Source organism: Malaclemys terrapin, chromosome 6, assembly GCF_027887155.1.
Source record: "Malaclemys terrapin pileata isolate rMalTer1 chromosome 6, rMalTer1.hap1, whole genome shotgun sequence".
NCBI classification, from domain to species: Eukaryota; Metazoa; Chordata; order Testudines; family Emydidae; genus Malaclemys; species Malaclemys terrapin.
Window position 1 is genome coordinate 89,854,908 of NC_071510.1, and position 24,686 is coordinate 89,879,593.

The following is a 24,686-nucleotide window of genomic DNA, read 5'->3' on the forward strand; positions in this document are numbered from 1 at the left end:
TTAGATATATTTCGTAGTTATCAAGATTTTTTAAAGAATTTTGTTAGGAAACAAACCAATATAATGCAATATTGAATACAAACACGTATTCTGCAAGACACGTATTCCATATAAGTACAAGTGGCTACTCTACAATATAGAACAGAAACTTAAAAAAAAAACAGGTTCAGAGTTAAGATTACCATTTCTAACATTCATGATATTTATTTATATACCTGTTAACATAATTGTCTAATATTTCAATTCTTCAACTATACCCACAAAAGCTGTGCATGCCCACATAAATTGTTTGTGCAAACAACATATTTATATGTACACACAGGTAGCTGCATGTGGAAATATCAGTTTGAATGCAAATACAGTATTTGCCTATGCAATGGCCTGTTCATGTGCATTTTTACAGCTGAGAACCCAAATTTTAAAAGTTTGATGCTATGTATCTGCCTGTGTTACAAGCGAATTCTTGTAATAAGATCAGAAACAATGACATGAAGAGATGTCAAGATAACTCAGTTTGATGCTGTGGCATCTTTCAGGAGGTAGTTTTATTATAACATTTGAGTTGGAAACTATCAAATTAGGGAGCCACAGGGACTCATGTGGTTGGTTTTTGCATCTACAGCTCAAAACAGAATCAGCGGGATGTGAGTTACAGCTGGTATAACTGTTATGGCAGACTGGATGCTGAGAGTAAGGGTACGTCTATACTTACCTCCAGGTCCGGTGGTAAAAAATCAATCTTCTGGGATCGATCCCGGAAGTGCTCGCCGTCGACACCGGTACTCCTGCTCCGCGAGAGGAGTACGCGGAGTCGACGGGGGAGCCTGCCTGCCGCGTGTGGACCCACGGTAAGTTCGAACTAAGATAGTTCAACTTCAGCGACGTGAATAACGTAGCCGAAGTTGCGTATCTTAGTTAGAAGTGGGGGGGTTAGTGTGGACCAGCCCTAATACTGGAGATTAAGTAGAGAACAAATCCTGCAAATCACACGAGGCAATATAAAATACATTTTATTTTAAAAAAATGATATATGCACTCTTAATTGATTTTATATCTATCAATAGATCTACTGATACAGTAACTCTGAACTTAACGTCTTCTCGCTTAACGTTGTTTCGATCTTACGTCCCTGCTCCATTACAGAACATGCTTGTTTGAAGTTGTGCAATGCTCCGCTAGAACGTCGTTTGGCCGCCCGCTTTGTCCACAGCTGGCAGTCCCCCATCAGCTCCCCTATTCCCCGCACCCCAGCACCTCCCACCCGCTGGCGGACCCCGTGGTTCAGGGTCTTTCCCCAGCTCCCCCCGCCTCCTGCCTGCGGCAATCAGATGGTTTGTGGCGTTCAGGAGGCTGGGGGGAACAAGGAGGAGCGAGGACGCAGCGCCCAGGCTCCTCCTCCCTCCCCTGCTTCCTGAACGCCGCAAATCAGCTGATTGCCGTGGGCAGGAGAGGGAACGGGGAGGCTGCGTGCCACATCCTCGCTTCTCCCCCCAGCCTCCTGAATGTTGCAAGACAGCTGATTACCGCGGGCAGGAGGTGGGGGGAGCAGGGGGAAGACGCTGATCTGTGGGGTCTGTGGGCAGGTGGGAGGCGTGGGGGGAGGGGGAGAATAAGGGGGCTGCCAGCCTGTTTAATACCTGTATTAAATTGCTTGTTTAAAATTGTTTAAAATGTATATAATGCCTTTTGTCTGGCAAAAAAAAATTCCCTGGAACCTAAGCCTCCCTATTTACATTAATTCTTATGGGGAAACTGCATTCGCTTAACATAGTTTCGCTTAAAGTCGCATTTTTCAGGAACATAACTACAATATTAAGTGAGGAGTTACTGTATATAGATATAAACTCAATTAAAAACACATATACCTTTTGTAAAATAAAATTTTTGCTCAAACACAAAGTTCCATTAAATGCAGAGGTGAAAGTAAGTTGGTACGGTATGGTATGGCGTACCAACAAGAGCTGGTACACAGCTGACCGTACCGGCAGGGGGCAGCTTCCCCAGGCCGGCAATTTAAAAGGGCCCTGGGCTCCGGGCAGCAGCAGCTGGTGTCCCAGGCCTTTTAAATTGGCACCAGAGCCCCACTGCTGGAGCCCCAGGGTAGCGGCGGTGGCCAGAAGCCCTTGGGCTCCAGTGGTGATTTAAAGGGCCCGGGGCTCCTGCAGCGGAGCCCCAAGCCCTATAAATCGGTGCCAGAGCCCCGCTGCCGGATTTAAAGTTCCCGCCTCTTCCAGTTGGGGCCCCACCCCCTTCCGGTTGAGGCCCTGTCCCCTGCTCAGGACCCTGGCCCTGCGTACTGCTAAGTCCTTTAAGTTACTTTCACTCCTGATTAAATGATATATTATTTTTCACTGCAGGTTATGGTAAGTGTATTTCTAAAGAACACAAAAATATTTTAGTTTAGTTCAGTATTTTATTAGTAATTTTGTTTTGCTAGTCAAGTCCAAATGAACTTTCAAATAGTGCAACTTTTTGTCTCTTTTAGCAAATACATCTACGAAGTATTAACTTGTATACAACTTGTTTGAAATATTTTGAATAATTTATACACACACAGAATTCTATCAGTCATAATCTATCTACTGTAAGACTCTTATCTTGTGCCAAGAACTTTATTGTCTGTTGTTCAGTCAGTATGTTGTTTCACAAATAGTACAGGTCAACTCTCTTCAGAAATAGCAGCTACAGCGAGAACTGTATTCATACAGAACAGCATTTGCTATGTGACAGATCTGTCTATGGTGTATTTATCAGATGCTAAGCACTACAGTATCTAAGCTCCAGATGCAATATTAAGATAAGCATAAATATTATCTGATATGGTCTCTACCCTTGCCATCTTATAGTTTGTCCCCTTACACTTGGATCTTTCTCCCTGTATTAGTCTTTCTTTCTCTTTTTCTCCCACTCCACTATATTCTCTGCCCCCTCCAACACAATTCTTCAACTTCTGTTATTGCAGGTGAGCTTCTGCTCAAAAAAGTTTTGCACTGAGCTTTGAAAATAGTCCAATTAGACCTTATTCTGATGTCTTCTGATACAGTATTCCATATACTAGGATGGACCAGCATTGAAAATGCCCTGCCTCCAGCTCCCAAGTCTTTCAACAGAGGCATTTCTGGTTGCTGCGTGGTCAGTGAGTTCAGCAATCAGGTAGCCTAGGCCCAATCTTAAAGATTAGGACTAAGACCCTGAATTTAATTGAATAAGATGCAAACAAGGAGTCAGAAACTGGCGTACAGTTTTGGATTAGCTTTTTATTGGTAAATGTTGATTTCATCACACAAACAAACAGACAAAAAATATTTCCATCAATAATAAAGAAATTTAGATAGGCAAAGTAAGAAAAATGCAGCTTGAAAACACAGAGTTTGAGGTCAGGCTATTTACTTTGTATATTTTGACATTTGAGTTTTGACTGTTATAAAGCTGTAACATTTTGAATCTCAACATCTACTGTCATTAAACAATTATTGCCTGACCCCTCAATTTACCGCAACTGTGAAAATCTAAAAATTGGTAAAAATAAAAAAATCACACTTAAAAAGAAACATTAAAAAAAATCAAATTCTGCCAAGCCTCGCTATCTACTCTTGTATCATCATTGCTAGTCATGTTCAAGTGATGGAGGACTGTTTGTATTCAAGATGGACTAGAGTGTGATGGGCTTTGCCTGACAAATCTAGGTCGTAGGAGTTACAATAATTCAGTCTCGAGAGGGTGAAATACTACAACTCACCTTCTCCATACAAAATGCTCCCTCTACCATCAATTATCTTAATTGCAAATAGGAGCCTCTCTTTCTCTACAGCCCACCAACTGAGCATTCTCCAACAGCACTATTTCCTCTCATTTATGACACTATAGCATTTTCACTGTTACAAGAAACAAGTGAAGTTTCATTCAAAAGTTGCTGTTTTTTAATATTTAATGCTACATCAAATATATTGGTATCATATGTCATAACATATTTGGTGTAGATACTTGATGGGTAACCAAAGAAAGCATTTAAATAGCTTATCTATATAGGAAAGATAGGCACTTTTGAAAATTTTATCCCTAGTTTAACTGACTTAGGAGCCTAAATCCTATTTTCAAAATGGATTTAGGAATTTAGGAGCTTAGTGGGATTTAGGTTCCCAAGTGCCTATGTCAGTTCTGTAAATGGGACACAGATTTCTAAACCACTTATGCACTTTTGAAAATTTTACCCTAGATCTTTTTTCTACTACTGTGCATAGTCTCTGTATAAGATGCACTTTACACAGTTGGGCCTAAAGATTCAAAAGTAACTAATGATTTTGGGTACCTAATCTGGATCTTAAAGGGGCCTGATTTTCAGAGGGCAGGTGCTCAGCACTTGTGAAAATTAGGACCCTTTAAGAAGTGTCAACTTGTACATTAAAAAATCCAGGCATCCAAAAATGCTAATCACTTTAAAATTTAAGTGTTGAATTACTAACATGATTCATATTTTACTTTACCATTTCAAAATACACACACTTGCGTTAAGAAGTCCAAAAAAAGCACAATTGAGTAAATTATGTAAACAAAAGCCTGAATGATGACCAGAACGGGTGTTTCTTTTTATAAAAGCTTATAAGTGTAATTGATTGGAACATCATAATTCAACTTGCTATTATACAGTCCTATAACATACACGTGAGCCAACCAGTCAATTTCGGACAAACCAAAAAAATAGTTTATCTACATTTTTATGTGCACAAGTGAATTTGCTAAAAGACTTTTGGGTACATTGGTCTTAACATGTGGGGAAACTGCAGATGTAAATCCTTGCACAGATGATAAGAATACTGAATTTCTCAATATTAATATTTTGGTTTTACTGTATCTTTAAAAATTACATATGCAGCATCATAATTTTAAAATTAACCTCAAAAGACAGTCCCATTTCCTGTACAAGTAGTTTCTCCAAAGAGATCAGAGCCAAAACTCACACAAAGCATGTGGTAGCACTGCTAACATAAAAATAACTTTAAAAGTTAAGGGTAAGAGAAGGATGGAGTAAATCGACACATGTAATCCAAGAAACAAATCAGGTATTCACTCAAGGCTTGATTCTCATTTACAGCAATATAAATCTAGAGTACCTCCATTAAAGACAGTGGAGTTACTATGAATACCAATGTAACTGACCCCTAGATTATATTTTAATTATATTTGTACAATTTTACATTAAAAACCAGGATTATCCACTAATAATTAATATTTGTCATTATAAGAACATAGGATTTGCCAGACAGAAGAAGCACTTGGGTATATCCAGTCAAGCATCCTGCTTCTAGAAATGACTACAAAAACAACAAAGAGTCTGGTGGCACCTTAAAGACTAACAGATTTATTTGGGCATAAGCTTTCGTGAGTAAAAACCTCACTTCTTCGGATGCATAGAGTGAAAGCTACAGATGCAGGCATTATATACAGACACATGGAGAGCAGGGAGTTACTTCACAAGTGGCGAACCAGTGTTGACAAGGCCAATTCAATCAGGGTGGATGTAGTCCACTCCCAATAATAGATGAGGAGGTGTCAATTCCAGGAGAGGAAAAGCTGCTTCTGTAGTGAGCCAGCCACTCCCAATCCCTATTCAAGCCCAGATTAATGGTGTTGAATTTGCAAATGAATTTTAGTTCTGCTGTTTCTCTTTGAAGTCTGTTTCTGAAGTTTTTTTGTTCAATGACAGTGACTTTTAAATCTGTGATAGAATGACCAGGGAGATTGAAGTGTTCACTTACTGGCTTGTGTATGTTACCATTCCTGATGTCCGATTTGTGTCCATTTATTCTTTTGCGGAGGGACTGTCCGGTTTGGCCAATGTACATGGCAGAGGGGCATTGCTGGCACATGATGGCATATATGACATTAGTGGATGTGCAGGTGAATGAGCCCCTGATGGTGTGGCTGATGTGGTTGGGTCCTCTGATGCTGTTGCCAGAGTAGATATGGGGACAGAGTAGGCAACGAGGTTTGCTACAGGGATAGGTTCCTGGGTTGGTGTTTCTGTGGTGTGGTGTGTAGTTGCTGGTGAGTATTTGCTTCAGGTTGGGAGGTTGTCTGTAAGCAAGGACTGGCCTGCCTCCCAAGGTCTGTGAGAGTGAGGGATCATTTTCCAGGATAGGTTGTAGGTCGTGGATAATGCGCTGGAGAGGTTTTAGCTGGGGGCTGTATGTGATGGCCAGTGGTGTTCTGTTATTGTCCTTGTTGGGCCTGTCCTGTAGTAGGTGATTTCTGGGTACCCGTCTTGCTCTGTCAATCTGTTTCCTCACTTCCCCAGGTGGGTATTGTAGTTTTACGAATGCTTGATAAAGATCTTGTAGGTGTTTGTCTCTGTCTGAGGGGTTGGAGCAAATTCGGTTGTATCTTAGGGCTTGGCTGTAGACAATGGATCGTATGATGTGTCTTGGATGGAAGCTGGAGGCATGTAGGTACGTATAGCGGTCAGTAGGTTTCCGGTATAGGGTGGTGTTTATGTGACCATCACTTATTTGTACTGTAGTGTCCAGGAAGTGGATCTCTTGTGTGGACTGGTCCAGGCTGAGGTTGATGGTGGGGTGGAAATTGTTGAAGTCCAGGTGGAATTCTTCAAGGGCCTCCTTTCCGTGGGTCCATATGATGAAGATGTCATCAATGTAGCGCAAGTAGAGGAGGGGCACTAGGGGACGAGAGCTGAGGAAGCGTTGTTCTAAGTCAGCCATAAAAATGTTGGCATACTGTGGGGCCATGCGGGTACCCATGGCAGTGCCACTGACTTGAAGGTATAAGTTGTCCCCAAATCTGAAGTGGTTGTGGGTGAGGACAAAGTCACAAAGCTCAGCCACCAGGCTTGCTGTGGCCTCATCAGGGATACTGTTCCTGACAGCTTGTAGTCCATCCTCATGTGGAATATTGGTATAAAGTGCTTCTACATCCATGGTGGCCAGGATGGTGTTTTCAGGAAGAACGTCAATGCACTGTAGTTTCCTCAGGAAGTCGGTGGTGTCTCGAAGATAGCTGGGAGTGCTGGTAGCACTCTTCAGAAACAGACTTCAAAGAGAAACAGCAGAACTAAAATTCATTTGCAAATTCAACACCATTAATCTGGGCTTGAATAGGGATTGGGAGTGGCTGGCTCACTACAGAAGCAGCTTTTCCTCTCCTGGAATTGACACCTCCTCATCTATTATTGGGAGTGGACTACATCCACCCTGATTGAATTGGCCTTGTCAACACTGGTTCGCCACTTGTGAAGTAACTCCCTGCTCTCCATGTGTCTGTATATAATGCCTGCATCTGTAGCTTTCACTCTATGCATCCGAAGAAGTGAGGTTTTTACTCACGAAAGCTTATGCCCAAATAAATCTGTTAGTCTTTAAGGTGCCACCAGACTCTTTGTTGTTTTTGTAGATACAGACTAACACGGCTACCCCCTGATACTAGAAATGACTAATATCTGATCATAGAATCTCAGGGTTGGAAAGGACCTCAGCAGGTGATCTAGTCCAATCCCCTGCTCAAAGCAGGACCAATCCCCAGATTTTTGCCCCAGATCCCTAAATAGCCCCCTCAAGGATTGAGCTCACAACCCTGGGTTTAGCAGGCCAATGCTCAAACCACTGAGCTATCTCTCCCCCTGTGTTTCAAAGGACAGTGAAAATACTTCAAAACCTCCTTACTTTACCTTCTTACCTTCTTTCACTTGATTTTGCATCATCTTTCATGCCATCCCCTATGCTTGGGAAAAAAACCTTCCCATATCCCACTTGGTGTCAAACTCCATCCCCTTCCTCCTTCAAAGCCGCACTTCAAATCCCTTGCACTGTCCCATGTGTGCTCTTGTCCCATGCCTTGTTCAGGTTGCTTTGGTTGCTCTTCCAGACAGAGAACTTATCTTTCTATGTACTTCTGTCCATTTACAGCACTCTGGGTAACCCAGTACATCTAACCAAGTGTGCAGTGCTTTATCGAAATGGGAAAGAGGGAGAGTGATTCCTTCCTGACACCTATAGTGATCAGCATATACATGACGTGTGATTTGTGTTCTTTTAGCATGTACAGTTATAGTTATTGATCAGACTTCTCTAACTCTTAGTATCTTTTCATGGTAGTATCACTTCTGATATTCAGTAATTCCACACACATCATATATGCTCCATAAAGCATAATTTCCTCTAATTATTCTAAATTACTGACCATTTAAAATAACTGAGTGACCTCTTGGTTCTTCTGATATTATTTAGTGGATGTACAGAGAGGAGGGGTCTGATCCAGTTATAAAGGGACTACCTTTTATATCTTTAAATACCTCAGTCAAGTCCTCTCTAATGCTTCTTTCCAGGCTCAATAATTCTAGTTTGTGTCACCTCTTTTTCTCTCTGTCTCATTGTGCCTGTAAAAAAGTCTTCATTTCCCTTCTGTGGACCTTTTCACCGTGAAATTGGAGTGTAAGAAAAAGTATGTCAGACACAAATTGAACCAGAAAATGTGAAGAAAAGCACTACACATGGTATTTATTATCCAGGCTGGAAATTTCAAATCTCTCCTCATTTATTGTTTATATTCTTTATGACTTGTTTCAAATTGATTCAATCTTTAGACTTCCAATTGGCAAACAAAACATCTCAGACAAATATGCTGTGACAATTTATATTAAAAAATTCAGAACAGTCAATGCCCATTCCGAGTGGATTTACAGGACAGAAAAGATATAATCTGAACTTCAACTCTTTTGAACCAAAGTTCAAATTCCTTGTCATCTAGTCAGATATATAAATTTGTAAACATAGATTCATTAAAGTGAATATTCATTAAAGATAAAAATAATTATAGAGAATATTAATTTGAACTTTGTTCTCTAATCTTCAGTCATAAAAAGATTAGCCAGCAGATAAAAGTGAAAGTTTTCATTTAAAAAAAATGTACTATGGATAGTCTCTCACATACCAGTGTATATACAAGACACTTACAAGAGACATAGTGAATGTACATGACTCATTATTCCCTACACCCCTTTTCTCCCCCTAAACATAAGGCTAGCTCAAGTAATTGGTAGAATCCTAAAGATCTGAGATATAAATAGCCAGTACATCTATGAAAGAAAAGGAAAACTAACCTAAAATATTATCCTTCAGTCTATGATTAAGATGATGAGAATGAACCATGCTGAGAGGAGGGTTTTTTTTAAATGGCAAGAGATCAAAGACTACAGTTTTCTCTAACATGGCATTTTGTGAAATCCCAACCACATAAGTAAGAGGGTCCAAAAAAACATTGCTTGAGGCACACTGTATTCCTATGCAGTGTGGGCTCATATTCCAGTGTGTAAGGAATAAATCTGGGAGTTTTGAGAATAGTTTTGGAGTAGGAGGAAATAAAGTTAATTTAATACTTAGTTTGGAAAGGGAGTCCCATCCAAGGAGTTAATCCAAAATGGCTATCGGATGAGCCATGTCTCTGCAGGCCACTGTGTTTGAACAACAAACTTCTGTATTTGTAATGATCTAGATACAACTGGCGTCCAATGTGGAAAGCAGAAGCAGACTAAGCTTACACCTCCATTTCTTTATCTATGAAGTGGGGATGGTAACATTTACCCACCTTTGGAAAGTGCACTGGATTTATTCAGAGAAAAGGTGCAAATCATTACCATTTTCCACAGTTACACGTCTGTTTGTAGTAATAGAATATTCCCATACAATATGACTGCAGGCAACTATAGGACAGGGAAAAATATAATCATAAAAGGCTATAAGCTTCATCACAAACCAGCTAATGGAAGAGAGAATAAAGCAATTATTTTAGATCTGTTTCTGTTCTAGCATAACCTCAGATTGGCAGGGCTGCCCAGAGGGGGGCGGGGGCAAGTGGGGCAATTTGCCCCAGGCCCGCAGGGGCCCCCACAAGAATATAGTATTCTATAGTATTGCAACTTTTTTTTATGGAAGGGGCCCCCGAAATTGCTTTGCCCCAGGCCCCCTGAATCCTCTGGGCGGCCCTGCAGATAGGTCCTGTCATAGTTTAAAAAGCTGAAGAGTGTATATTATGAAAAACCACTGAAATCCAGGATGAGAGGGGATTCCAAAACTGACTGTCACTCTTTCCAATAAAAACTAGAAACACATCTAAGACACATACTAAACAGGTGCTATTGTTCTAGAGGCAAGTTACATAAAGAGCATTCAATGAATTCCAGCAAGTGCTGGAGATGCCATTTTCATCTTCCCTTTTACCCTCTCTCTCTCGCTTTCACCTCCCTTTCCCTCCCTCGGGATAGTCTGTCATGTGCACCATGCTCGGGGATTCCCTTAGTAACTACAGGTCATCGCTACATATTAAGACTCCTGGACTAATAGAGAAAATTACATCAGCTCGTTGAAATTTTCTGCCAGGTTTTCTGAATACATGACCCTGCCTCCCCCCGTTTACTCTTTTTTCAATATCTTCACCTATTTCCAAGTAATTCATAACAAGATCCAAACGGGGGATCAAAACCTTTCCCCAGTACAGTATAAACCACTTACAGTGGACTAATGATAGAAGGGAGAGATAAGAGGTCTGCATGCCACAGCTCTCCTTGAATGGGCAAACAGATCAACAAAGCATTACTATACAGCTACTTAGGGTCAGCCCTGCTTTGAGGAAGACGAGGAGTCCTAGTGAGAGATCGCAGGGTCCAGGGTGTGTAGACCTCCACCACCTTTGGCTAGGATGCACTGTACACTCTCCCAACACAGATTCAGATCCTTAGCCAGTAGAGAGTGAGATAAAACTTGGGTCTCATGGAATCCACATGCTCAGGGAACACAAGGGACCAGAATATGCCCAGACCCTGTGCAAGGGTATAAAGGAATCCTATCACATACCATTCAGGGCAAAACACAATCAAGTCCTTTATCTTTAGTTGACATGGGCTAATAAGTGTGAAAACAAAAATCAAAACTACTTAGAGTTACAATTTTGTTTTAACAGTGATCTGTCTTCTTCCGTGTTTTTAACAGCAAGTTTACCTGAGTGAATGGAAAGACAGGCTTTCAAAAGGCCGGACATCGCCTGATAATTACCAAGTCCAGAAAAGATAAATTCACCTTGTAATTACAACTTCTTTATATTATGCTGAGAATCTGATCCAAGCCATTATCAATGATTCACAAATTTTTTTAAAAATTTGTACCAATATTTTTGCTGAGAGGGATGAATGGGTTGCTACATCTCAGAGCAGTCTCTTATTTAATACTTGAAAGGGACCTTTAAATAAAACCACACAGTTTACAGAGTCACTGGGATTTTTTCCAAAAGAAATAGTTGTCATTGAAAAGTGATTTGCATAACCTTCATGCTCTTTCTGATCAGGAGATAATAAGTAGTTCATAAAAACCATAGAGGAGATCCATTAAGACAAAAGTCAGAGACTGGCAAACCAAAAAACACTTAGATATGGGACCAGAAGGGAGTGGGAGTATTTACTAGTACAGCAACTTAACGTTGTAGTTATGTTCCTGAAAAATGCGAAACAATGTTAAGCGAATCCAATTTCCCCATAAGAATTAATGTAAATGGGGTTCCAGGGAAATTTTTTTCACCAGACAAAAGAAACTATAATATATATATATATATATATATATATATATATATATACACAAACACACACACACACATACACATACACAGTATAAATTTTAAACAAACAATTTAATACTGGTACATAGCGATGATGATTGTGAAGCTTGGTTGAGGTGGTGAAGTCAGAGGGTGGGATATTTCCCAGGGACTGCCTTACTGCTAAATGAGGAACTAGCAATTGGCTGGGCCCTCAAGGATTAACTCATTGTTGTTAATGTAGCCCACATTCTACAAGGCAGCATGAATGGAGTGCATGGCAGACAGAGACAGAGACACACACCGTGTGTGTGCGAGAGAGATGCGCATTGCTCCTTTAAGTACACTGACCCCACTCTAAGGATACGTCTACACTACCTGCTGGATCGGCGGGTAGTGATTGATCCCTGATCGCTCTGCCATAGACTCCGGAACTCCACCACAGCGAGAGGCGGAAGCAGAGTCGACGGGGGAATGGTGGCTGTTGATCCCGCACCGCGAGGACGCAAAGTAAGTGATTCTAAGTCGATTTAAGATACGTCGACTTCAGCTACGCCGTTCTCGTAGCTGAAGTTGTGTATCTTAGATCGATCCCCCCCAGTGTAGACCAGGCCTAACTACATTGCCTTTTTAAATACCGGTATATCAGCAAGCTGAGAGGGCAGCTGCTGCCAGGAAGCTTCCTCCGTCCTGAGCCCTGTCGTGTGTTCCCCCGCTCTATGGAAGAGGTGGTAAGCGGAGTGCAGGAGCAGGGGGGAGGGGGACATCCTGACATTAGCCCCCCCGCACAGCAAGCAGGAGGCTCTGGGGAGCAGCTCCAAGGCAGAGGGCAGGAGCAGCACACGGCAGTGGGGGGAGGGACAGCTGAACTGCCAGCAATTGATAGGCTGCTGGGCGGCTGCCACACAGGGAACTTAGGGGAATGTGGAACTGTTAGGGGAGCTGGTTCCAAGCCCCCACCAGCTAGCTGCAATGGGCTGCTCTTTCCGCAAGCAGTGGACAAAGCAGGTGGCTGCCAAGCGACGTTATAAGGGAGCATTGCACAACTTTAAATGAGCATGTTCTCTAATTGATCAGCAATGTAACAACGAAACAATGTTAACTGGGACGACTTTAAGTGAGGAGTTACTGTATTTCCATTAGTGGGTGTTAGAGTTATCACACCATTGTAATTTCCCAAGAAATCCCAATTGTATTCAGCAGCTTCACAGGGTTCTCATAAAAGTGGTAACAGGATCATTCTCCTGTTGCTTCCATTAAAACAGATCCAGGATTTTGCACATCACAGCTGCTGTTCTCATTTAAATCATTTTACTGTCTTCTCAGGGTTTGAAACACCTACCATATGGCATTATTAAATGAAAGAGTTGCTCCCCAATGGTGCAAAATCATAGGTAATACTTTTCCATTCACAGGCTCTGCAGACTACCGTAAATCCACCAGTCTGTTTTTTGCACTACAGTATCAGAAGTGGTGGGTGGGGAAGGAGGACAGAACATCTTAAATATTATGCAATTAATACTAGCTTGACAAAAATTAAATAGAAAAACAGTTTAGGTGGTAAAGGTGGCCTTTTACCTCTACAAATCACTCCACCTAGTCACCACATACACCATACTTTGTTCAGAAGCTGGGAATGGGTGACAGGGGATGGATCATTTGATGATTTCCTAACCTGTTCGTTCTCTCTGGGACACCTGGCATTGGCCATTGTCAGAAGACCCAGTATGGCCATTCCTATGTTCTTACTTCTGGAATGTTTGGCAGATCCATTTTCTTCTGACTAATGCTTAAATCTGGAACAGTAGGAATAATGCAGCTCAGGATTTATGTCTTGATCCAAAACCCACTGAAGTCTGTGGAAGCCTTTCGATGGACTTCAGTGGGCTCTGGATCAGACTGTTGAGGCATCAGCAGTAATGCGCAGGGAGCTTACACCCTATCTGCTAAGAATCCTTCACTTGATCATCAGATATAAAAGGAAGTAATTAAATATCTAAAAGCATATAAAATGTTGTAGATAAAGCAGCTATGTATTCAAATACTTTACAACATTAAATAAAAAACAAACCTCAAAGATATTACATAAAGACAGACACATTTTTGCACACAACACACAGGTAACTGCATCCTAATTCCCTATTGGCATACACAGCTGTCCAGTCTGCATGAACAAATTGGAAGGTTTATTACTGCAATTATGAAAATTTGGTCATTAGCTTCCAATTTAAAATGGACAAACAAATGAAATTTAGTTTGCTTTTGCCTCATGCAATCATGTACAGACACTATAATTCATATAGGTCTCTATTTAGGATTTATAAAATTGCATCTATTACATTCATTTCTGGGAGCATGTTATTTTAAAAACCAAAAAACTTAATGAGTGTTAACTAAAAAGATTCTCAAACACTGGAAATTAAAAACAAAATTAAAACACCAGTATATCCTATCCCCAGTCTGATAGGCAAAAGCCTAAGACGACAGATCAGTTAGCCTTCAGGGGATGGTGTGTTCATGTGTAGATGTGGAGTCCCTTGAATCAATAGGGAAAACAAATTTGAGTAAATTTTTCTTGCACTGCACCAACCTTGGAAGCTCAAATCTAGAAACTGTTTGTTCAAACACACCAGCTGTTCTCCTCTGCAGTAATGAACAACCAGGAGAAAGAGGGGCAGTCTCTCAGATAGCAGGGACCCAAACCACATGATATTTTACAGAGTCATAATCAATACTTGAAATGTACCCACCAGCAAATAGGAAGCTAATGCAATCTATGGTGCACAGATGTAATCTGATCCCTACAGTTAGACCCATATCAGCCACTATACTCTGCAGCCAGTATAGCTTGTATATGTTCAAATGTATCATCATGTAGCGCAAACAGGAGTATTTCAATCTGCAGGTGACAAAGACCTATATGAGAGAGGCTGAGTGCTCATCCAAGAAAAACAGTCACCATCAAGATAAATGCCACCTCAGGTATTCAGAACAACTTGGGATATAAGAGCACCCCCTACTTTGTGAATTTTATTGGCAAAAGGTGGGCAGAGACCAACCCCTGCCATGAAGTTGCTTCCTTCCATCAACCAGCAACACCTTGTTCTTTTTTGCAATATGTCCGAATGAACATTTATTCAATCCAGTATCTTTACTGGTCACTGAGAAAGCCACACACATTGCATCCTCTGGGCGAGAAGGAGGACAAACAGAACTGCATACCTTTAGACATAGAACTGTGTATAATTCGCACACTGACAGCACCACAACCCAAATCACTTCACTATCTCCTCCAGTCGCCTACTATACCATATATTTTGAGCAAGAAGTGTGCTAGAAGAGAACCCAAAATAGGAGATCATACATCGAAAACTGTGCACAGTTGGGGGCACCACACTGCAGACTGGATATTATAGAAATGAAAAAGGTACAGGAGAATGCAACAAGAATAATGAAGAGTTATAAGCAGGGATGGGAAAAGGTCTGGAGGTTCTGCTATCACCAGATATATCTGACAAGAGGAAATGAACTGAAGCTAAGAGAACTCTGAGCTCTAAGGCGAGCTCAGGGAGGACAGAAACCTCCCGTGGAGCAGAAGGGCAAAAGCTCACTTGATCTTGATTTTCAGTATTAATACAGACCATGAAAGCGGGGCCTCACTTTTTCAGGGAGGAGGGATAACTCAGTATTAGCCTGCTAAACCCAGGGTTGTGAGCTCAATCCTTGAGGGGACCGTTTAGGGATCTGGGGCAAAAATCTGTCTGGGGATTGGTCCTACTTTGAGCAGGAGGTTGGACTAGATGACCTCTTGAGGTCCTTTCCAACCCTGATATTCTATGAACACCAAGAGTTCATGAGGAATTGTTTTACACAGTGGATACTTAAGACTAAAAAAGAACACGGTTGTGTTATCAAGAATTGTATTAGAAAGATACGTTAGATGGTCACCTTGACCACTTGTTTATTGTCCTTCATCTCTCTGTTGCATCTTTCAACTGGGGGTAAATTTTTCATTAATGGTTTAGGCAGTTTGGGATGTAGGTTGACATGGCAAGTCAAGGAGGTCTTAAGCTCTAAAATGCCTAAGCCACTTTTCAAAATGGCACTTACAATCCTAAATTACTTAATGCTTTTAAAATTTTTACTCTGTAAGCTCTTTTGGTTAATAAAATAAATAATAACAATAAATGGACATCCAAAGATAGCAGTGGAGACTGTGGTCATGAACGCATTGTTAGAAAGAGCTACATAAGCACTTGCAGGAAAAAATGACAGGCTACAAGCTAGTCAAACAAGTGGCTAGACTCATGGCCTCCTTTTCTCCCAAAACTTCACGTTTACTATTTATATGTAAGGGGATTAGAACAGTGGATGTTCATATTCTACCTATGATCAGCAATACCTATGAACAACAAGGTGAGAGCCTTACACTCAATCTGCAAGCGGATGATGGGAGCCTTTTTTGTTCATGTTCAACAGTAAGAGAATGAGACTAATAATCAAATCCAGCTCTCCTGCATTACAGGAATGAACATGGGAACTAGGCTGTCCATCAAACTCTCTTGTGCAATAGAAGTAGCTTCCTGGTTTTATTAAAACACCACAAGATGGCAAAAGACAGATCAAGTTAGATCCGCCATGCTAAATCATGACACGCTGGATTACTATACTTGTGTATTATGACATGTAGAGGGGCTCGATGTATTAGCTTGATACTAATCTGATACAGCAAACAGTAGTTAGTATTTAATCATCTGATACCCATTTCACATAATTTTGTGACAGCATTAAAATAACGGATTATATGCTCATTTACATGACACAAAAGATAGCAAAAATAAAAGTAAATAAAGCAAGATTGTTTTGGGAGGCTATTTATATTTTTTAGCTCTGATTCAAACACACCATGTACTGTTGGAAGCTATTTTTCCATGACAGAGCATGTGCACTACAGTAAATATATTCCTTTGCAGAGAGCCAAATTAAAAACTGTTTCTGAAGTTTGCATAAGTTACCCTCACCCCTATTATGCACTTTATTATTTTATTTCACCTCGACTACAAAAATGAGTGCCTGATGTTGAAGTGACTTCAGTAGGATTTATGGGTGTTTGTCAGAGGTACTCAGCAACTTGAAGAACCAGGCACAAGAAGAACCTCCACCACCTTTTTTGGACTGAGCTTCTCTGACTGTCCAATAGTTTACTTCAGGGGTTCTCAAACTTCATTGCACCCTGACCCACTTCTGACAACAAAAATTACTACATGACTCCAGGAGGTGGGACTGAAGTCTGAGCCCTCTCGAGCCCCGCCGCCCCAGACAGGGGGGTCAAAGCCAGAGCCCCACCGCTCTTGGTGGGGAAGGGGGGGGATGAATTCCAAGGGCTTCAGCCCCAAGCGGTGGGCCTGTTACCTGAGTCCTCCCCCCACACTGAGCGCTCAAGCCTTTGGGCTTCGGCCTCAGGCAGTGGGGCTCAGGCTTCAGTCCTAGGCCCCAGCAAGGCGTATGCCAGCCCTTGGCGACCCCATTAAAATGGGGTTGCGACCCACTTTGGGGTCCTGACCCACAGTTTGAGAGCCACTGGTTTACTCAACAAAGGGAGAAGTCTCCAAGTCAAACTGAAGGACCAGTCATCTATATTTCATCTACATTTCACTCCTTTTTTCTTCTCATGTCTGCTTTTTCTGCTCTCACTCACCCATTCACCATACTTTCTAGAGTGATGCTACTGTCTGCCAGATGACAATCCAAATGAATAGTTCCCTCCAATGACCCAGTTTGGAACTGGACCTCCTATTTCACCTTTCCATTTAACAGAACACTTGATTTACATTGTTTTAAACATACTTCTAGAACATGAATCACTATGTACATAAATACCAATACCTCAAACAGGAGCGCTGCCAGCTTTTCTGCTGCCCTAAGCAGCAGAAGGTCCCGCCCCGAAATGCCACGCCCCACAGAGGCGGCGGAAGGTCCCGCCGCTGAAATACCGCCGCGGTCGCCGCCCCCCCCCCAAATTGTAGTGCCCTAGGCGACTGCCTAGGTCACCTAATGGGTTGCGCTGGCCCTGACCCCAAATATCGCCTCATTCTTCCATAGCCCTACATATGCTTTCAATTAGAGCTCTCTCTGACTTTCTCTTTTTCTCTCTCTGGTAAGATACATTCTGACATTGTCTCCCAGCTACATTGACCCCCATTAAGATTACAATTTTTTTTTTTAAAAAAAAAACACGCCAAATGCTGGGCTCTCGAGAGTAATGGCATGATGAGAATGGAGTCCTCTTCTGTATCTTACATACTTCAGTTAACCTATTGTTTTTGGATAGCTAGTGAAATATTTAACAACACAGGCACAAGGACTGGAGTAGCTCAGCTCTGTGAAACAGGACTATTCTAGGTATTTGTTAGTCTCTAAGGTGCCACAAGTACTCCTTATCTATTCTAGGTAAGTAACTTAAATTCCCACAAAAAATACAAATGCAAAAACAGAGCAAATGTGTTAACCCATTTTTTTTTCTTTTGAGCAATTCGTGGGCAATTGTGTGCAGAAAAAATTATTCTCATTCCTTATAGCCTCTAGTTGATTCCAGGAGGGATGTAAACCTTGAGAGAGGAAAAAACATAAAATAAAAAACTTTAAAAAACACTAGTTTTTCAGCCAGCCTCTAATTTTGTGCTCACAAATTTAAATGCATATTTGTGCTCAAAGACAGGTGTTTGCTTGCACAAATTGGGTGGCTAGAGACAGACTTATCTAATTTGTACACGTAAATATAGTTTGTACACGTGTGAGTGTGCACAATTCTGTAGGTACAGAAGTTGAAGTCACTTCTAAAAATGTTCAGAGATGTGCATGCGTGTGTGCTAATAGTGACTCTGTGCTTTGTTGACTCTGAACTTCTTGTCTTCTGAAATTTAACTCTTAGCTGTGTGTGTGTGTGTGTGTGTGTGTGTGTGTGTGTGTGTGTGTGTGTGTGTGTGTGTGTGTGTGTGTGTGTGTGTGTTTTCTAGAGACACCAGCCCATTAAGCAATGAATTCGCAGCACTCAGAGCACCAGAGAAGTTGTTGTCCATTTTATGTTAGATCTGTATGTGAATTTTTTTTTTTAATTACTGCAGAAAGGGAAAAAAAAGACAGTATTTCTGGAAATAATTGCTCTCTTTGCAACCACATGAATCAGTAAACTGTGGAAAGTGTAGGCTCCCTGTTGATGCACACACATGCAAGCATCTTCTAAAGGACCAAATACAAGCAATGCATCCACAATTATAAGTTGCTACTAGTCATTAGTGTCTGAGAAAACCAGGGCTTCATCCTCCTTCACTGAATGACATGGTATGGGGAATTGCTGAAATCTACTGGGAACTTTATCATATATATTTTTGAGCTAACATGGTAGTTATTTCTCATTGCTCTCTCTCTCTCTCTCTGTGTGAGTGTGTGTGTTAGTGTTACAGTCTCAGAGAGGCTCTTGGTGGTTTAGACATGTAACTTTCGACAGCCTAAGAAACAGGCCCAAACCAAAATCCTGGATTCTACCAGACCACTTAAAGAACGTAAAGATCATTTTGGCATTTGAAAAGTTTCACACAGCCCTGTCATTTGAACGTTATAGGCATTTACTGTACACATACATCACAGTTCTGTACATAGTCAAAGCTAGCACTTCCATTAAGGCAACAAACTGAATTAACATTGGACTGCCATTTTACTTGAATTTCTTTGGGTAGTTTAGCTTTTGGATTATGCACTGACAATCTTTACAGTAACATGAGATTTTTCCTGCCATGTCGAGCAGAAGAAAACATATATTAATTAAATGGATACAAGTTTTGTCTAATGTCAGTGCCAGACTAAAACTGTGAAAACTTCAGGAGTGCTAAGTATTGCATTTTTCATTTCTATAAGAATACGAAACTTAATCTGATTTTTTCCAAGCTCCTCAAAAGACCTGAATACATGCCCTTATGTGGTAATACAATTTATCCCATCGCTGAAATCTTTAACCACTCAGATGACCTCACTCAACATAACCATTTATCTGTGAGACAAAAGCAAGATTAAAGAATTTTCTTTGGAAACTTACTGAGGAATTAAAACTAAAAAAAGAAAAAAAATTAAAGGATAGTGGGAGCAACCAACATTTGTCGATCTGAGAGATTTGATACCATGTGAGCTTTTGAATATTACAGTGTCTTACTACTTATAATTTGAGAAACTGAACTCCTTTTTCCTTCTCATTTGTTTATTATTTTAACAGCACTATTGCTGAGTGTGCTTGGTGCTTCCCAATAAAGATATACAAGACATGGTGAGGGATTCTGTCCTCTGCTACAGCTCTTTTATGCTGTGGCAGTGTAAAGCAGCTATTAAAGCCTCAGATCTGGCCAGAGAAGAATTTCCCCTTGCCCAGGCTTTGCAGAAAGTAACTTTACGCTGGCCTACAAAGATCCTGACACAAGCCTGGGAATAGGGGACACGCAGGGGACAGAACAAGCATGTCAGTGAAACAAGGGGACAGCTATCACTGCAGGAATTGTGGGCTGCACTGCCATTCATGGAAAGCTGGAGACAGACATCTGAAACTTAGGGAGCATCCATCGGGTTCTCAGAGTTATTGTGGTGGCCAGAATTGGGTAAACACAACGTTGGCTTAATGCTATCTTAGCCCACACTGTCCTGGCTGTTGGGCTGCAAGTTGTGCACTGTGCCTCTGAGATGAGCTGCACAAAATTGCAAGCAAGATCCCTAAAGAAAAGAGGGAACTAATTAAACAAAGGGGGAGAAAAGAATATGGGAGGCAAGGAAGGACAAAGACAGTATCAGTACACATTAACTAAGCAAAGGCTAGAGCACAACATGATGGAGAAAAACAAACAAAAAACAGCTTTTTTAAACAGATGAAATAGAGGGGGATATTTTCAAAAAACTCAAATGGCCATTAGGTGCTCAACTCCCATTGAAAGTCAGTAGGAATTGGGCACTTAACTCCTATTTGTGCTCTGGAAAATGTCCCACAAATGAATGAGCAGGAGACTTAAACTACGAGAATTATTCTAACTTTCTTCTTTAACAGGGATGCTTTCAGAATCCTAAGCAGAGTGTATAGATTTTATTTTTTTTAAAACATATATAGCAATAATTACAACCTAAACAATAGACAAAGACGTGATGTATAAATGTTCAGTCTTTCATTCCTTGAAATATAGGCTTTGTAACACTTCTACAATATATTTTCTTCTGCCTGAAAGGAATATGGAACTCTTATTTCTGCAACTAAGGTTCATTTTTATTAAGGAAGTTTTTACGAAGGGAGGGAAAACAGGCATCAAAATGTCAACCGTAGAAAAAATAGTTGTTAAAAAAGATATAACATCATTGTATATTTAATGAGAATTAAATAAAAATTGGCTATATAACAAAGCCTGCACTTTTTTCTGGCTTCAACTATCAGTTCGAGGCCAATTCCTAGTCCCACTGAAGTCAATATCAAGACTCCCATTGACTTCAGCTTTTGGCCCCTACTGCACGTCTTGAAATATTTTCTTATGATAAACTTTATATTTGCCCTGTATAACTAATTTGCAATTGATTGAGTTCACTGCAAACCTATCCTTTCTGAAATAAAATCTATAAGGAAATCCAGAGACACAAGAAAGTGCTTTACAATGGAAAAAGTTAGTTTTAAATTAAAATCTTCTAGTGTCTGAGTTTAATAACTGAATGACATTTTGCGATTATAGTCATTTTGATATTATATACAGTACCACTATTTAAACAGTATAAAATAGTGTTTCATGTAAAAATAGCACTAGTTTGTGATTAATCTGTTTTACACAGATATTAATGTATATGCATTTTTAAATTTATAAAAAGCAGACTAATAAATTACTTCTAGCTAAAAGTTTTTTTCTTCCTATAAGATGCTACAGGAAAACTCCTAATAAAACTAAAGATAAAAGTTCTGTGGTAACTTTGGATCATAAAATGTTTATCTAATGTTCTCTCTGTGTAACAGAATAAACAATCATCAACATGACAGCAAAATAGCTTCTTCATGGTTACTGCTTCCAAAAAGGCTACAGATTAAAGAACAATAGAGCCTGTGTGGATAGTCTAAACTTCATAACACACCAAGCCCTTCCCCATGTATCACAAACATTTCCAAAAAATTGGTGACCCAATATACAATGTCCAAAGAATTGTATATATTCTGGAAGTTTTAAGGTACTAAGTCCATCTGGACTATAATATATCTGTGCCATCTACAATACTGCTATTCTCTACAGAAACAGATAAAATATTTATAATTTTTATTCTTCTGCTAAATCATTTAAAACCTACAGTTTTTCCCTTAATGCTGGTAAAAAATTATTTCCAGAATGTTTCCACTCATTCATTCAAGATTTCAATAGTTCTTTGCCAAGAATGGTTTCCATTCCAGTTACAGCTGTATGAAAATTCTCTCCTCCTCTTTTCCGATACATTTATTTTAAAATTTTTTGCACGTGTCATTGGGTGTACAGCCTTTGTTACCAGATTACTACTCATTCCAGATGAAAGTTGAAAACTCATTAGAACCCCCGGCCCACCATAATATACTCTTTTGTAAATGCAGATGGCTCCCAGGCTAGCAAAATTTGTGTGTATCTTTTTATTTTGTTATTGTCATTTTTTATTCCATGATATATGAAACAATTATTTCCCGTGAAGGAGGAGGAAGCTGAAATGTCAAGGGTTCTTCTTGGCTCCTCTAAGGCAATGAATTATTAAAGAAATAAGATATTTTTGCTACTTCATTGAGGAAAGACATTTTCTGACCTTTTTTGCTACTTTATGGTGATAATGAATTTTCTGCAAAACTCTGAGATTTTCGGTTATTTTATTAAAATAAGACTATTTGAGGAATAGCCATGACCTTGACCTTTGAAGAATTAATGGAATACTGATTCTGAAGGAACAGATCAGGCTCTCTGGTCATTATCCAGACTATAATTTCTTACTGTCATGTCGATAACACATAGCTGTGTGCTATACCTATACAATGAAGTCAAACTATCTTAACTCATTTACTTGAACTACAACTCTGGATACTTAGACTCAAATCCCACTATTCATCACTCTTTATGGTGATTTTAGTTGGTACACCATGCCGTTTTGAGTCTAGATGAAGGACTGGGAATAGAAGATTAACAGCAACAGCCTGCTATAATACAGGCTGTGTGTTCTCTGAAGCTTAACTTCAAGGGGCATGACAACATAAAAACATTTGTTTTTTTCAAGTTATTCTGCTCCTCACATTTTTTTTCATTGATTATATATTTGAAAATAGAATAATAAACATAGATGGTGAAGTCCTGGCCCTGCTGATGTCAACAGAAAATCTCCCATGGACTTCAATGGGGCCAGGATTTCACTCAGGGTATTACATTTTACCTGGCACAATTTAAACACTAGAATAAAACTACAGTAAATCAGAACAAGAGTAAATTTATGAATAATTTCTGTGATTTCAAACTCCACAAAATTCAACATTATGATTTAATATGTAGCCCTTCTTCACTCATATATAAACACGCACGCACCCCCACCCACCCTTCAGCTCTGTGCTCTGACTGAGGCCCTGTATCATTGCAGATCGTTAAAAATAAGTGTGTGGGGTGTTTTTTCTGCCTGTCAAAAATGTGAAAAATATAGGGGTGTTTGAAATCTTAATGTTATCTATGAAAGAGTTATATTTTAGGTGCATTTAGTTGCATTTGTTTTAGATCTTTTAAAAATATCAAAGGACACCTTTGGTCTCAAATGTGAAATAGAAACACCCATTTGCAGTACTGCAGTCTAAGGTGTGTCAGGTAAGCTACAGTATTCAATTACAGTGTCTCTGCCTCCCCAGGGAAGGGTAAGAGGTTTACAACTTGACACTGATATTCTGCAGTAGATTAACACTTGACTGGTTCCCAACCCAGAGGTATTTTATTTTAAAATGTAGGTTAGCCTTTACGTTGAGATAGGTATAAAAGTATAAAATGTTACAGTATATACTGGCAATAAGAGGTGTGTGGTCTAGTGGTATATGCCCAGAATCAGAAGCTAGGAACTCCTGAACTCTAATCATGGCTCTGGCATTGTGGTCTTGGGCAAGTTACTTACCCTCTCTACCTCCATTTCCGAAACAGGGATAACACTCGTTCATCTCCCAGGTGAACTGTAAGGATTAATGTTCATGAACCATTCTGAAGATGCAAATCACTATGTAAATGCTTAGTATTATTAAGAGGAAAGATGCTGCTACCCATAAATGACAAATGGTGAAGTGGAACTATAAGGAAAAAAAAGAATGGGATCTGGGTGACCACAGGAATGATGGACAACAGAGGTGCTAGAACAATTTGTATAGCAGGGGTGCTGAGAGCAATTGAACCGAACTACAAATCCTGTATATGATGGAAACCACTTCAAGCCAAGGGGTGCGGCAGCACCCCCAGCACTCCTAGTTCCAGTACCTATGGTGGACAATGGCTCAAACTAAGACGCTGGGGACAGGTAAGGCAATGCCTTGTAATAAATGATAGATCATTTGGATTTGTGGTATTTCTGTAAGAATAAGGCAACACAGGCTAGCTGACCAGCATTTGGTGCATTTTACTTTTCCAAACAAACAGATGTTCTGGGAAGAACAGAGAATGGAATTGTTCTTTTGTTTTTGTTTTTACTTATTCCGGATCATTTCCCCATTTCAAACAGTCAACTCAAGCAGCTGATTACACTAAAATAATGACTTTTGTTCATATTTTGATTCTTTGAAAGGTATTAATCTGGCATACACATTAACTGTGTTTATCCTAGTCAAAGCACGCAGATTTCTCATCCATACACATACCTGCTGCACACACAAGCTGCTACTGAGTGACTACACTAATAGGGGGTTGTTCCCACCTTCACCCCGCATTTATTATTTGCAAAACTTGTGATCATCAGGAATAGACCATGCAGAAATCAATCCTGTTCTGTAATGACTCATAGAATCTTCTTTCACCCAGCCACAGTAAGTAAAAACTGGGGCCTAAAGGAGTCTACAATGTCCC

The 24,686-nt window shown here is 40.2% G+C and overlaps 1 protein-coding gene across 1 annotated transcript in view; it reads right to left on the minus strand.

Moving 5' to 3' along the window:
- The window catches only part of ARSB (arylsulfatase B), a 111,397-nt gene that overhangs the window by 1,010 nt on the left and 85,701 nt on the right, over nucleotides 1-24,686 (minus strand). The window lies entirely within an intron of this gene.